This window comes from Pristiophorus japonicus, chromosome 15 (assembly GCF_044704955.1).
Source record: "Pristiophorus japonicus isolate sPriJap1 chromosome 15, sPriJap1.hap1, whole genome shotgun sequence".
Classification (NCBI taxonomy): Eukaryota; Metazoa; Chordata; class Chondrichthyes; family Pristiophoridae; genus Pristiophorus; species Pristiophorus japonicus.
Genome location: NC_091991.1, coordinates 42,023,936 through 42,037,635, shown reverse-complemented (window position 1 = coordinate 42,037,635; position 13,700 = coordinate 42,023,936). Strand labels below are relative to the sequence as shown.

Sequence of the window (13,700 nt, the reverse complement as noted above, 5' to 3'; positions counted from 1 at the left end):
CTCATATGTCAGTCCTGCCATTCCGTCTGGAATCTGTCTGGTGAACCTTCGCTGCACTCCCTCAATAGCAAGAATGTCCTTCCTCAGATTAGGAGACCAAAACTAAACACAATATTCCAGGTGAGGCCTCACCAAGGCCCTCTACAACTGCAGCAAGACATCCCTGCTCCTATACTCAAATCCCCTAGCTATGAAGGCCAACATGCCATTTGCCTTCTTCACCACCTGCTGTACCTGCATGCCAACTTTCAATGACTGATGTACAATGACACCCAGGTCTCATTGCACCTCCCCTTTTCCTAATCTGCCGCCATTCAGATAATATTCTGCCTTCATGTTTTTGCCACTAAAGTGGATAACCTCACATTTATCCACATTATACTGCATCTGCCATGCATTTGCCCACTCTCCTAAACTGTCCAAGTCACCCTGCAGCCTCTTAGCAGCCTCCTCACATCTCTCGAAACCCTAGAAGATGGCTTGCTGGAGGGCGAGGTCTTCTGCTAGCTCTGCTGAGGGAGACAGAGATGCAGACTTCAGTTATGTAAGGTATTAGAAGGGCTGCTAAGGAGTGTCAGCATCATGGCTGAAAGTATGGAGGATTGCACTTCCAGCTTGTCATCCCACATGGTATCAGCAGCTGCAGTCAAACCTGGAGAGTGTGGCCAGGGACACTATAGCTGGGCCTTCACAACAGAGGCCGATGTTACCAGACTTTGCAGCTTTTGGTGGCAGCTCAAATGGCTGTGATCCAGATTCTGGGTTCCACCTTGAAAAGACTGGTGGACTCAATAGATAGAAGCTTTCAAGACATCATTCATTTCCTGCAGTCTGTTCTCCCGCAGATCAGTGGAGTAGTGGGAATCCTTTTAAGAAAGGCACTATGGTTTGACACTTGTGTGAGAGTGCAATTGTGTGTGTTTGGCATTACATTAATCACTTTTATCACATTTGGCGCTTTGGTTTGCAGTGTCTTTTCATAGCAGCTTCAGAGTCTGTATTCTCAGTATGTTCTCCATATAAAAGTTGGCTGAATGGTTTCAATGTTCTATAATGCAGCTTTAAGGGAGTAGCGAAGGGGGTAATAAGGACTATTAATACAGAGGATCTTTGCGTTACTTTTCAAGGGAGGGGAATGAGCAGGTCAGCGGAAGCACTGGTCTATTCGCAGATCCCTGATCTCTCCGCTGCAATACGGGATTTCCAAGTGGAGGAGTTTTTGCAGTGAAACCAAAAGTTAAATTTCAACAGGATCCCGCCTGGAAGTCAGACTGATTAACAGGCTTGGTTCCCTACTGGCCGGGGAGCACTGCAGAAGAGGCTGTAGCCAAGAAGCAGATAGATTTCCTGGTGCTGTGGTAGAGATTGCGAGGGACAAGGTGGGGTGGGTACTGTGTGGCTTTGAGGGTCAGGGGTCGGAGTCAGATTGGGGGGTGATTATGGGGGTGACCAATTGCGAGGGGGGGGGCGGGGTGCGTGGTTGTTGATATTGGGGGGTGCGGGGGTGATTGCGGGGAAGGAAGCAGGTTTGCTTTGGGGGCCGGGGAAGCATTCCTGCTCCTCCTGGCCCACAAGAAGTGCTGGAAAATCACTTACCTCTTCCACGCAGCAGTCGTCACCTCCCTTTAGCTGCCGGGCTTCCTGAGGCCCAGGAAACATGGACGGCCAGGGTTAAAACTGGACGAGAGATAAAATATGAGGCATGCAGCCTCATTAAAATATTTAAATAAGCAACCTGCTTCTTGGGAGTGAATTGGTTGCCCCCCCCCCACCCCCTGTCCCTCCTCCGTTAAAACTGGAAGTGGGTGGATTCGAGGAGGGTTGGGTTTGGGTTTGAGATTTAAAACATTTTAACATCCCACCTGACCCAAATCCACCAGTTTGGGGGATTGAAACCTCCCTCTCTATTTCCATGTTGTGCAACATGAAGCACATTATAATGATGCAACAGATTTTGAGTGGGACATGTTGCAGTGAGAGCTCAGACCTATCCACACATCTGAAATTTTGCTTCAATAGTGCAGTGGAGTGCTCAATGATGCTTGCGGTGTTGCAATGGCATTGATTGTACCTGATCTGTTCAGGCATATTAGTGTTGTGGAGGGTTTTCATCAGCTTACGCAGAAACCAGACACAATTTTGCGGGCAGCGAACTTGAGGCATGGGACAAGCCGCAGTGTACCCCCCAGCAGATTGGATTGTTAGGCTTCCATTTTATGGCCAAAACAATCAAATTTATAGTCCTCTGAATCTAACAGGAAATAAGCATGGTCTGCACTCTTTAGTGATTACTGTAGCTCTCTCTCTACACCCAACCCAATTCTACATTGCTTTTTCGAGTTCAAATATTAGAAACAAGTTGATACAAAGAGTGCAGCTATTTAAGGAATATGATTTCCCAATTATCATGCTGCTCATTCTGAAGTTCATTTTTACAGTAAATAATATTTTTGCTATTGGCTAAAGGATTTTTTGTTTTATAAGAACAATATGGCTGTAAATTATACGACTGCATAATCAGCTTACAGATTTCTGGTATTTTGCATTCAGAATCATCCAGGCATGTTTCCTGAAGAATACCATTCCACACTCAAGATTTCTAAGGTATAAAGTAATTTTGCATTTTCATGTTGTTAATCCCTTTCATTTGAATCTTAGCATTAGACTGTTTAGTATTCAAAGTCAGTCTGGTCTGTCATAATAGCACATATCACTTAGAACCATACACCAAGGATTTTTTCCTCTTGTCTGAGCAGGAAACTTAATCTTCATGGAATACACACAATATCCTTACAAAAGTGCATTATCCAATTTGTGATTACACGAGAGTATGGCACTTTATTTTCTGTAAATGTCACACTTTAATTACCAATATTTATAAATTGTAAGAAGTCAGCATTGAGGAACACTAGCTGATGTTCTCTAAGAATGTACATCTGAGTTAGTATTTCTGTTGTACAACTGCTTCCAGAATCAATATATTTTTCCTGTGTATCACCGAGATGGGTAAAGTCTATGGAGATGGTGAATTTTCAGTAAATCTTTGCTTCTTGGTCACATACTTCCTGTGTGGTGTGTAATAAGGAGCACGTGCTTATGTGCTTACCATGTGTGTCATATACTTCAATACATATATCAATGCTGTTATATAATACATAGTCTAAGGGCTAGAACCTCCACTTTTGGGATTATCGACCAAAAATAGACGTTATTTACGGTGTGGGCAGTAAAAAAGGGTTTTCAGATCGCCAGCTTCTCGCCCATTCTCAAAACACCTAGTTTACATTTTTGAAAATGGCTGTTACTGTGAGCGATATCAAATGGGTGGTAGCGTAAAATTTTTTTGACCTTCTGCCGTAAAGTGTGGCCGTCCTTAGCAGCGACATGGCAATGCTTGATTCCTGCGCTTCAGGAGGTCAAGGGTCACCATGACATGCACAGAAGAGGAGACAGAGAGGGAGCTCAGAGGGACTGAAGGCGTGGCTGGGTGTGGTGTGGCTGCTTTGGGAGGAAGGAGGTAGACTTTAGAGCTTCACAGCAAGTAGACAAACAAAAATTAGCTGTTACCAGCCCCATATTTGACTAAGTTTGCCCTATAATGGAGGGAGAGGAGGAGACATCACAGCACGCTGTGGAGACTGACACTGAGAGAACAGTGAGATGGGAGAGGAGCACATTGGAGGCTGCAAAAGAGCCAGGAGGTTCTCGGACGAGGCAAATGCCTCCCTCCTGCAGGAGGTCGAGTTACGCTGGGGTGATTTGTCACAACAAGGGCGTAGGAAGCCCACCCAAAAGGCCTACCAGAGGATATGGACCGAGATAGCAGAGGTGGTCTCGTCAACGACCAACGAGGTGCGTGAGGGCAACCAATGCCGCAAACGATGGAACGACCTTGTGGGATCCGCAAGAGTAAGTATTACATTGATTTAAATGTACTTATGTATTTATATAATTTGATTTGTAACAGTCATGAGTGACTATCAGCAGATGTGAGGTCTTGCACTTTTACCAGAAATGTTTTACTCAAAGCCTGCGGTCACGGTGTACGTCTTTTGGTAAAGAATGATAATAATCATAATAATCATGATTACATCTGTCGGTTATGTGTTGTATCAGTGTCTGTGACAGTACCTTGCAATGATATCATGCAATGATCTCATGCCATGTCATCCTGTCACCTTTTACAGAAGAAGCTATCGATGATGCAGTCTGTACAGAGGCGAACAGGTGGGGGGCACCAATCCCCAGCGACATCACAGAGATGGAGGAGCGAGTGTTTGCACTCATGGGGAAGCACCCCCGGACAGCCAAGGACGCATCTGCAGACCCTGAAGTGATGCCATGTGAGTAAAGCTTACACCATTGCGTGATGTAAAGTCAATAGATGCCACTCCCACTCATAGCCAAACAATCATATATGATAGATGATTTCTAAAAGTATTGCAGAAATCATTGCAACGCACAATGTCTTGATGGTCATGAAATGTGATGTCTATAATGATTTTGAGAGCGGTGGTGCTTTTGTCGTACATATGCTGTGTGTAACGCTGGCCTCATCGTGTCACCCTAACACCCCCTTCTCCTCTAATAACCTCATTTGTGCCTCGCAGCTCAGCCAGCAGTGTGGCCTCAGGCAAGGCCACAGAGGCCAGAAGGTGGGGGCGCGGGGCAGGAGTTGACGGCCGATCCTACTACATCTGGGGCTGAGGAGCTCCGATTGTCGCCCGTCAATCCGCTGGATCTGTTCTCGACGGATGAGAGCATGGACTTCGAAGAACCTGCATCGCCATGCTCCAATACTCATTCCACCCCAAGGCCATCTAGTGGTCCTCTGGTCATTCCCGCCTCCACTCTGGAGGTGCCAGCCCCAAGCACCTCTCCACAGGGCATCCCATTTGTCCCCATGATGGCGCCGACCCTGCGGAGGCCTCGTGGACATGGCAGATCTGTTCCACGAGTGCGACACGACAGTGGAGAGATGGTACAGTTGTCCAGGAGGACTATAGACATTGGTGACCAGCTCATCGAAGTATTGGGGGGCATGTCCTGACACCTGGCCACCATGACCGAGTTCATTCCATGCATGGCGGAGTCCCTGGATGCGATAGACAGGAACTCTGCTGCCACAGGCCTCCCAGTGGTCCGGGAGCGCAGCACTCCACCCCTAGGTTCCGCACCACCACTGCAAACGACAGATGAGAGCAAGGACCAAGATCTTGCTTCTGCATCAGAGAATGTTGCCCCCTTGGCACTCCCCGCTCCTGTACCCTTCATCCCCCCCAATGAGGCACCGCCTGAGGAGCTCCTCGGCCAGGCACCATGGGGCGAGGAGGGGAAGGGGTAGAGGTGTGGAGAAGAAGAAGGAGAGGGGGGAAGGAAAGTGAGGTGCATGTGCACAGGTGATGGCTGTGTTATATCTCCATCCGGGTATACGCAATTTGTTGCAATGCATGGGGGCTGGGGACCACGCTTCTGCTTTGCCTTTGTATTCTGTGTTGTTGGACATGTTGAACATGTGATTTATGTCAATGGTGGAAAAAGTGGGGTGTGGGTGGGGGTTGGGTGTTATTGGCTGTGCTACTTATGATTTCAGACCAATGTTGGTATTAAACTTTTGTTATTGAACATAACCTTGTTGCACATTGTCTCAGATAGCTGGACTGTTACACACTGGTGATTCCTTACCATGAAAGGGTTAAATACAACTTAACATCAATCAACGTAAACTTTAACTGGCACCAAGGTGATGGGCACCATTGATGTCTGAGCTGCACACACACAGTAGTGTGTCACCATTGTCACATCAGCGCTCTTTCAGGCAAATCTTTCCGATATCAGCTCCTCATGTAAGAATGGGATTTAACAAATGCCAGCCACACTGCTGGCGTTCGTCCCGGTTAGTACCACTTTTTGTGGGCGATTTTTTGAGCAAGTGATATTCTGGGCGATATGTGTGCGAGGTGCTGAAATTGACGATGGACGATCTCCATGGCCACTAGTTTGGGTAAATATGCTCTTTACGACAAAAAACAGTGGGCAATCGTTAATATTGAATCTTGGTGTTAATTCCATGCGAAAGTAACGCTGGGCGATATTATGGCTGTTCAATTCGCTCATTCTGCTGATTCCACCCCAAAAAAGTGGGCGGGCAGTAATATTTTTTCTTGCCATTAAGCCCATTGGGAAAATAATGCTCGGCAATAAATCTCCTAAAAAAGCCCGTCAGTTTCCATTTTGTGCCAAAATGGGCGATATCTGGACGTTATATGTCATTTCAGCGGTAAAATGGGCGTTAAGTGGGCGTTAAGCATGCAAAAAATTGGAGGTTCTAGCCCTAAGACATAACGATCACTGGATTAAATATCAGGGGAAGTTTACAATGAATTACTGACGTAGCAGACATTTTTTCGGCTTTGCCGTTTTCGGGGTGAAAACGAAGGCGGGGAGGGAAATTTTCCGCCTGATTAACGTTTGCGCTGTGTGGAGTAATTTTTGTCATTCGGCCCCCGGTGCGCAGCGCAATGGGAGGCGTTGTATGACTTTCGCGGCGCAAAAACGGGAACCTCGCCAACTAAAGTGCGGGGCTGGGAGCACTCCGAGAGAGGCCTTGGGATGGAGACAAAAACATTCAAAAATCATTGCCCACACCCTTGCAACACAAATCGCTACAAAAAAACCCAAAAGAATAAGCACTTGAACTTACCTTTTTTGCAGTTTATCTACCACACCGCCGCCGGTAGGGCTGAACCGCTGTGTTTTTCCTGGCGATCATCACGGGGCGCGTTTCGGGTGCGAGTTGAAACTTCTGCCGGTGTCGCAAGGAGAACCGTTGCACTCCCGCGCAGCTCTTCCTGGCGGGTCTTCTCAGCACAGCATGTAAAAGACCTCACCGCCCCATTTTTTTGCAGCGGAGGGTCAAAACCTGGCAAAACCCAGAGTGCAAACGACCCGAAAATCCAGCCCAATGCCTCCTCGGTCAGAAATATCAAGCTTCCTCTATGAAATTTAGTTTTCTTTAGGATGCCTCTACCAAATTTACAATGAGAATGTCTGGCAGTGATCTCTGCAAGTAGCTTTATAAGCAGTGACGAGTGTAAATTCTGGCTGTTTGTGATACTTAGCTGTAATTATTGGTGTATGAGGAATTCCCCACTATCAACATTTTTATTGCCACTGGTGAATGATTTGACAGGAAATGTTAGGCAGTTATTTTCCTGAAATAGTTACACGACACAGCTTTGGGTAGATTTTGACTTTGTGCGATTGTGTAAAATGGGTGAAACGAATTGGCAGCCAGTTTTACATCTCTCCCGATTTTTATTTCCATTGAAAGATGTAATACAGGCTGCCGATTCGCTGCTGACTGTTTTACACTCCTGCACAAAGTAAAAATCTAACCCAATCTCTCTGGCAAAGACAGAGCAGCAAGACTTTGATTTCACTTTTAACTGATTGTGTGGACAGATAAGTAGGGTCTTAAAATTGTGTATTTGCATTCTTGAACCAAACAAATAAATCTCATAGAATTTTGAAGTTATTCTATATATTTTGATTTGACTATAAGCTACTTTTTGTAAATTTCAAAATAACTGGTTTGTATATAGAAGGATAAGAATATTCAAATGAGCATAAATAACCTGAAAAATGTGGATCCAATTTCCACTCTACTGATGTTGATTATTCTTTTTTCATGCAGTTTCAATCTGCATACTAAGACATTACTGAAATAGATCTAAACAATTGTCTTTGCACCAATATAATCATGTGAATGAAATCTGCTGGAACATTTAAACACTTATTACCCTGGTCAATAGGATCTTTAATCAAACTCCATATTTACTTTGAATCATCACAGTTAGGTGTACATTTGTATATAACACCCACACATCATTAAAGATTTATGATATGAAATCTTTTTAAAATGTACCCTGTTATTTAGTTAGTCTGAATCAGGCTTAGTCTGAATCCAGCACCAGTTCTGCCTTAATTTTAAAGCCATGTATTGACGTGATCTGAATCTTGTAACCAGTCTTATATAGATGGAATTTTGAAAAAAAATTGGAAGAAAGCTGATATTGTTCTGAAGTTCATGTAAAAGCATCAGACACAATCAAGCCTGTTCTACCTGTCTGCTAAGAAATAGGGGCTGATTTTTCTGGAGGCTCTAAGCCTGGTCACTGGACAGGAGCAGTGCATCTGAAGTATGTTGTGCCCAGAAAGACTGAGAAATGCCTGCATTTAGTGGGTTGTGTCATGCAGATGCAGCAGGAGCGGCAAGGTCGGGGCGAAGGAGTGGCAAGAAACTGTGGAGGGATGTGATGGGGGCCCAATAGCGATGAGGACCCAGGTGCAGCACGGACCAGCCTACACTGCGATATGCGCACTAAGTCACATAGGTGCAGCAGAGCAGGTCTCTAGTCGTCTTGGGTAATCCTTGCCACTGGACCAAGACCTAGCTCTGTCAAGCCCATGTGATGGCTGATGTGCTACGGCCACCATACGTTAAAAAAATCCACACACAGGCATCTTCCACCCTTCAACATGTCGTTCAGGATCTGGAATATTCGGTCCTTCATTGAAACACCTGTGAACTTTTTGACGTGGAAGCAAGTCATCCTCGACTCGAGCGACTGCCTATGATGTGTCATTAACATGGCCAAGTTTCATTCCTGGTGCAGGTTCCCCTCCTGGCAGGGCTTTGTGCCAGGAGTCAGGGTAGAAATCAGAGTACGGCCTGCTTCTGAGGATCTGGCTGGCACCTTTGGGGTCTTTTGGCTGCTGTTGGAGAACTGCAGCCAGACGGCCTGCAAACCTGAAAATTCACCAGGTTCTTTCTAAAAAGATAGACCACTTATCTTGTTGGCCTTCTTTGCCTTATTGTCTGGCTCTCTCAGACCCGCTAATGTCAGGTGGGAGGGGAGGTTCTTTAAGTTCTCCCCAAAATAGGCTCCCAGCTGACAAAAGCACAAAAAAATGAGGTGGTAGGACTGGGAATGCTACTCCTGCCTCATTTAAATAAGAACACGAGGCCAGTACCTATTTCCAGCCCAGGCCCTGCTCCGTCACTCAAGAGAAGTCCGTAAATGTCTCATGAATGTAAAGGAGGAGGAGATTTTGTCTCCACCCTCTTTATCTTGATCTTTGTACCCAGGGAGCAGGTTTCCCTGGGATAAACGTCAAGAAAATTAGTCCCAAAATTACTTGTATAATGTTCCTGATATACAGAAAATATGGCATTTCATAATACTTCCTTTTGATTTGAATGGGTAAAATGTCCATTGAAATAAACAGCTTAGCTTCTTCCTTCAATTATCCTACCTTGTTTAACAGGACTAACTTTACAAACAGCTCTTATGCATGAAGAAATAGTCTTTATAGTGATATTAGTCGCCATCCTCCAATAGACATATCAGATTAATGATGCCTTTGATAGTAGTACTAGATATATGTCATTTAGGACTTGTGCAGAAGATGACTTCAATTGATTAGGGGAGTATAGAAAGTAGAAAGGACAGTTCGGTGGGGGTTCAGCATATGCTGTCAAGTGCTATTGATCATTTGTCAGATGCTAAAAAATTTAGATTTAAAAAAAATTGTATTTGGATAATGTTGGAGAGTGGAAAGTGCAATCTGTTGATAACTAAAAAAAATGCAGTCATGTGCAAAATCATGGATGCTGGTAAATATAATGACCTGAAATTCCGATGTCCCGGGTCCGTACGAAGTTCCTACAGACCCAGGAAGGCATCGGAAAAGCCGGGTTTCAGCACGCAATGCGCATGCGCTGAAAATCGGCTTTTCCGTTCTGTCAAGTTTCTGGCTTGACAGATCTTGCGCATAGCGGGAGCGAGGACGCTTGCAGGGCAAGATTTCCGATATTTACACATATCTTGCCCTGCAAATGTCCTTTAATATCTTGCACCTGAAAAAGCAGGCGTATAGCCTACTTTTACAGGCGCAAGTGTTTAAAAATACATAAAAACATTAAAATTAAATTAAATAAACACATATGAAAACATACTTTATTGTTAAAAACCCTCCCCACTACGGTAAGTTTATTTTAAGGCATCTTTAAAAAAAGTCGTGAAAATATTATTTTTTATAAGAATTTTAATTTAAATGATTTTTAAATATGTTGTGTATTTTTCTATTTTTTATTGATTTTTTTGTTTGTTTGGCAGGGGGTTTCTCATTCATAATAATGGGAACTCCAACTTACGGAGTTCCCATTATTATGAATGAGAAAATACTGTACATTGATTGGCTTCCCAGAGCCATGTGACGACAGCTCCAACCCTGCGCACGTCCTGATGTGCACTAGCTCCGATACGTAGGAGTGAAGGCCTCAGGCTCAGAAGTTCGAGCGGGCGCAGCAGCAACAGGTAAGTGTGCAGTTTTTTTACCTTTTTTCTTTAGTTTGCCCACAGGAAGACCTCTATCAAAATTTCGGGCCCATTATGTCAATGAGGGCATCACTTCTAAATTTCTGAAAGTTGATAGTTTGCCTTAAATTTCTTTGGAATTTGAAAAGTTTTGTAGATTTGTCACTGTACGCTGTTGACCCTACAAATCAAGTATTATTGAGACTGTAGGTCTGATGCGCACATCATTCTACAAATGTAGACATACCTGTAAGACTGCAAAAATAGCATTTATCAGCATGTCAATTTTCGCCGGCTGTGATTTGATGGTGACTAGTTTGATGTGATCAAACGATGCATAAAAATAGCCCTGGTTAAAGAACCCATCAGATTCAAACATTTTGAGAAACCATCCATTTTTAATGACACTTACTTAAATTCTGAAGACATCATAACTAATTGAATTCAATACACAACTTTATGTCAGTGTGTGTTGGGAGGGTTGTTGCAGAGAGGGAGGTCAGTGCAACTCACCATTATTCACTGCACCAATAGAGTACTTTAAGACTATTGCAGAAACTATTTAGTTTAAGTGAAATTCCACATGGAATGCACAGAAAACTGTCTATTTGCGAAGCCATTCTTTATTCATATGCATTACATTAGTCATACGGAATATTGGAGTGCCAATGATTCTATGTGTCTTTGAAGAGGAATTTTACAAATCTGTGTTCCCAAAAAATCCTGGACCTGACCTTGTCTAAAAAATGTAAGTGGAGCTTCTCATGATCCACTACCTAAGGTGGAACTGAGCCATATGGATCCGGAAGGTTTCTATCTGCAGCAAACACTGACTGAGCTTCCCACATCTGGACAGCAGTAGGGACTCCAATATTAGCCTCAAAATCCTCGGGCTAGGAAAGGGACAAAATCAGCCAGGGTTCCACTAATATCAAGTGACTCCTGCCAGAAAGTCCACATGTGGATATTGAGCGAGGACAGGATTGGGTTTAGCTGTGAGTCTCATGACATTATCTATGCTCACATGTGAGAAATGGCAAATTGTAAAGGTACCGGAGGGCAATTAACACGGGTGAACAGTACCTCACCATGTATCTGCTCCTTCAGTAGAGAAGACAAAATTATGGAGGAAAAAATAAATACATCTCATTTGGCTTTTAACATACTGCCATATTCATTTAGATAACTCATTCTCTATAACAAATTGCACAGAAAAATGTTGCTTTTAAAAATGATCAACAGTCTGATTATTGTACAAATTAATATTTGGTTCTAAAGTGTTTAGAATTTGGATACAAAATCACATCTATGGAGATGGTAAAATTAAACTGAAATATGCAACAGACAGGGGGAGCCAGGTTGTTTGTATTACTCGGATTTATAGTATATGTAATGCAGATGTTGCCTTGCCTTTTTACAAGGTTGTCTTTAATTATCTTTCGAGGAACAGATCAAGTGTGCTTCATCAACTGATTAAATATTTGACTGATGTTCAGTAAATTGTGTTCGTTTATTTTCACTGTATGCATAGTCTTATTCAGAAATTATGTATTAGACAACGTTTTGAGCAACACAGCACTGCAGGTGACCACCGATATTCTCTGTATGAGGTAAATTAAAACTCATAGTTTGAAAATTATAGATTCTTGCACTTCATGATTTAAATATTTAATTGTAACTCAAGTTATGATTTAATCCCTTTCTAAGCCAGGCATTAAATGAATAAACACTGGGGGAAAACACTTATATCCCTTAGGCATGGAGATAAATAAATGAGATTGCCTGGTTCGGTTAAACATAGCAGACATCGAGCAATGAAAAACTTGCAGGTTTTACGAGAAATCTGTTTGACTACAAAGTATAAATACTTCTTTCTACCACATATATGATCTTGAATCATAATGACATTTTAAAATCTCTAACTTGTGATATCATAAAACATATATTGTTATTGAACGACTACATTTTAAATGTATGATATGAAAAGAACCTGTCATGACCAGCATTGAAGTAAATATCAACAATCATGAGACTGACCAGAACTCACTCGTGATTTTGACACTCATGAGGTACGTGGTCAATCTCTTTTGTTGGTGTTTTTAATCACATCCTACTATTGACAATCAATCTGTCTTCATTCTGATTATTGATATGACAGACAGGAAGTTTATTTTGAGCCGCAGAAGTATAGTTATAGAGCATGTAGTGATTTTGAATGTGACACTGCCAAACCTTTCTGTTCGTATTTTTTTACTTTAATTTTTCAAGAGGTGACACCATGTGTTCAATTTTCCCCAGTTATCTGTGCCGTTTTTCTGGCGCGCGCTGCTTTTTTTTTGTGTAAATTAAAACATCCAAGTTTCCCCAAAGTTTCTGCACCAGTGTAAACAGTTACGATTTTTTTAGATTTGGATTTTTTTACGTCATAGGGGGCCTGATGTCTGTGCCAGTTTTTCACATTTAAGCAAATTTGGCCAACTTACATTTTTCCTAGGATGGCGTATGTGACCACTCTCAAAAACCCTTCTGGGCACTTAAGAAAAACCAACGCACATCAAGAAATCGGCGCAGAAAGTCGCCATTGTTTTTAAGCAAAGTTTTGGAGGGAGTCAAGAAGACAAAGAATATGCATCATGAAGTTTAATTTTTTTAAATTCAAAAGAGAGAAAATGGAAGTCTAATGCAATTCTTTAATTTTTGATTTTTTTTCGAAGTGCCACGCAACCACTGAACATCATCTCATCATGCTCGAAGGTCGGAGCATAGGCCGGCAGAATCATTCCCTCGCCCGGACATGGGCTTGGCTTCAAAAGAAGCCCGATGGGAGTGGGGGGGGTGGGGGGGGCGGTGCGGAGGGGGTAGAAGCCGAACTGAAGGGATGACAACCCTTACACTATACAGCAGTTTATTAAGAAGCCTGGGGGGGGGGGTTGGGGCGGGGGTTGGACGCTGAGCCCCTGTGTCCGGGCGAGGGAGCAATTCTGCCAGCCGACCCTCAAGCCCGGTGAGGAGATGTTCGGTCGGTTGTGGGCGGTACTTTGAAAAAAATCTAAAATTAAAGAATTGCCTTAGACTTTGTTGCCCCAACTGTCTTCATTGAACGCCTAGCTTCCCGTTCTAAACAAGCCTATTACGCATGTGCAGACAAGGGTGTGGTTCATACTAGGGCATCGACCTTGGGGAAAGAGAGAGAGTAAAGAAGTTTTAAATCCTTTGTCCTGCTATTTTGAGCTTCTTGCAAAGCGACAATTATTTGTAATTGGGGCTATTTTGACAATGCCATACTTCGTGCAAGCCTTCTGTATAATGGTGCTGCAG

General features: G+C 43.3%; 1 protein-coding gene across 2 annotated transcripts in view; it reads left to right on the top strand.

Annotated features, from left to right (window-relative positions):
- The first annotated feature begins 10,301 nt into the window (after window positions 1-10,301).
- mdfic (MyoD family inhibitor domain containing) overlaps window positions 10,302-13,700 on the top strand; it is a 196,704-nt gene continuing 193,305 nt past the window's right edge. The window contains exon 1 of one of the 2 annotated variants that reach the window (XM_070901621.1): window positions 10,302-10,382. The gene's annotated coding sequence lies outside the window, so the exon portion shown is untranslated. The remainder of the gene's footprint in view (window positions 10,383-13,700) is intronic. The other variant, XM_070901620.1, reaches the window with a different exon arrangement.